Source organism: Dipodomys ordii, unplaced genomic scaffold (genome assembly GCF_000151885.1).
Source record: "Dipodomys ordii isolate 6190 unplaced genomic scaffold, Dord_2.0 Scaffold91, whole genome shotgun sequence".
Taxonomy (NCBI): Eukaryota; Metazoa; Chordata; class Mammalia; order Rodentia; family Heteromyidae; genus Dipodomys; species Dipodomys ordii.
Window position 1 is genome coordinate 2,513,829 of NW_012267307.1, and position 2,455 is coordinate 2,516,283.

General features: G+C 53.2%; 1 long non-coding RNA gene across 1 annotated transcript; it reads right to left on the minus strand.

Moving 5' to 3' along the window:
• Window positions 1-590: 590 nt before the first annotated feature.
• On the minus strand, window positions 591-2,239 carry LOC105993005. The gene is made up of 3 exons (XR_001175428.1): window positions 2,145-2,239; window positions 788-875; window positions 591-677 (listed from the first exon to the last, which is right to left on the minus strand). It is a non-coding gene; the product is annotated as an uncharacterized LOC105993005 (long non-coding RNA).
• Between the last annotated feature and the right edge of the window lie 216 nt (window positions 2,240-2,455).

Genomic DNA, 2,455 nt, shown 5'->3' on the forward strand with positions numbered 1-2,455 from the left:
TTGATGTTGATCAGGAGGAAGTCTTTGGAAGAACCTGGTTTCACCCGGGTCACCCGTTGCTGACGTGTTGTGGACACAGCACTGAGTGAGCTAGCCTCGTGGGACCCTGCCCTCTGTGATGCACAAGAAGAAGCCCAGAAGCAAGCCAAAATGACTCACGATTTCCGGTTCACAGCCGGTCACGGTTTCCTGCGTTTCCCATTCACCTTTGGAGGAGAAAACGTTGTTTGTGGCAGATCGGGGCGAAGGCAGAATTGTGGCTTCAACAGTTAGGCTCTCCCCAAATACCTGCTGAGGAAGTGTGGAGCAGCCAGGCAGGGAGGGGCCCGCGCCGCGTCCGAGCACCCCAGGGCCTGGGACGCCACGCAGGATGCACCGCGCTGATGTGGCGTGAGTGAGCACTAACATGTGTTTTCAATCTTTATTAGAAACAGATTAGCCTTTCTGGAGGACCCCTTTTTATGTCCATCCTCTCTGGGTTGGATTTTCCCTTCCTCCCCTGCCTGCCCCCACCAGCCCCCTGTTTAATTTAACTAGAGAAAATGACATGGTAATTTGAGCTCCGCCTCTGCCGGGTCATCCCCAGGTCAGCAGATTAGAGACATTAGCAGAAGAAGGAAGATGGTGCGCGCCAACTGCGGGGCAGGCTGACCCAGCCATCCATCAGGCTGACGGCACTGTTTGAACAATGACAGTCATCTGTCAGGAAACAGGAGGTGGCGTCTCATTAACACACCACTCACCTGCCCTGAGCTACACCTCGCTTAGAATAATATCGATCATTCACCTCCAAGGTGTAGCTTTTTCTGCTCCATGAAATAACAGGCACTCTATTTCCTTCTTTCCTTTCTTTGGAGTTCACACGGCCAAGTTGCCTGGAGAGAGAAAAGAGAAAGAGACACAGGCTGGGCCTGGGGCCTGAGATGGGAGGACAGCGTGGCGCCCCAACCTAGTCACCACCACAGAAAGCCAGACACAGCCATGGCCGGGAGGGCTGGACGTGGACAATCTGTCGGCCCCGGTGGGTCCCCACAAGCAGGGCAGGAGACTCCTCCTGCTCAGATGTGTTCTGGGAGTGAAATGTCATCTTGCCCTTTGTCTTTTGTGTACACAGATACACAGAAACAAAACCACCCAAGTGACTCAGGGTTGTAGGAGGGTTGGCACCTACCGCTCTGTGTCTCCATGAGCCGTGGGGCAGCCTTGCTGCTCTGTGTCTCCATGAGGCATGGGGCAGCCTTGCTGCTCTGTGTCTCCATGAGGCGTGGGGCAGCCTTGCTGCTCTGGTGTCTGCCTCTTGCTTGCAGCTGTTGATCGATGTGGCCCAAGGGACCCTGCCACAGAGAGAACCTCTGCAGAGGGCTTGTGTGTTCCCCAAAGGGATGCAGGGTCTTGCACACGCAGCCCTCCTCACCTGGGCCTGCCCAGGGTCTGGGATGTGTGTATGTGTGTCTTTGATGGGCCATAAATAGGCCCTCCATAAAGTTGTAATGCTGGCCCAGAGGGGAAGCTGGGCCAGCATCCAGAACGGCTCATAAACGAGGGAACATTGCAGCTCTTCTACTGTTGAATAACTGAAAACCTTCATGTGTGCACATGTGTACACACACACACAGAATCACTGAAAACACTTGTGTATGTGCACACACACACATGCACAGGTACACACGTGCACATATACACAGTCAGCCCTTCGGCAAATTCTTGGGGAAAGACAGTAATGAAACCCTTTTATCCCGTGGAGAAAGTCCCCATAGACCACAGAAGCCCAGGGGAAGCTGGGGGCTGAGTGAGCGGGCCAGAGCAGCGCCAGGGCCTTCCTCAGGCCCCACAATGCACAAGACAGCAGGGCAGAAGCACGGGCTGGTCCGTGGCCACGAAGCTCCCTTGGAGGAAATGCAGCTATGCCTGAGAAAGAGATTGTCAGCAGTGGAGAGAGATCATTAAATGTTTGAGCCAAAAGTGAAAAGGAAAACAGATACCCACTCCATGGTCCCCACCGGCATTGTCCCTCGGTTGCTGAAGTTCCTTCCTGGCTGAATTAAACATGAAGACCACAGCAGCACTGTGTGCACACCCACTCCCTGACGAGCTACCCCCTGCCCACCAGCGGCCTTCCCACAGCACCGCCCACCGCTGGTTACCTCGACGCCGGTCCCAGACTCCTCTTCCATAGGAAGGATATCAGCTTCACCAAATATTCATGCCTCCTCCTCTAGCGTGTGGAAGTCATTATCACATTTGCTCTAAGGGGGTAAAATAAAATGCCAGCCTTACCCAATTCTAATTCCAGAGAATTTAATCTACATCACACAGGATTAAAATATTGATTTTCCAGTAGGCCCCTGGAAGATAAGAGGTGGATTTTGATACAATAGTCTCGTGCACAAGCAAACCAGATTTCACTTCTCATGGCTGTCGGTTAGCTTGTCCTTTGTGCACCACAGAAATTATG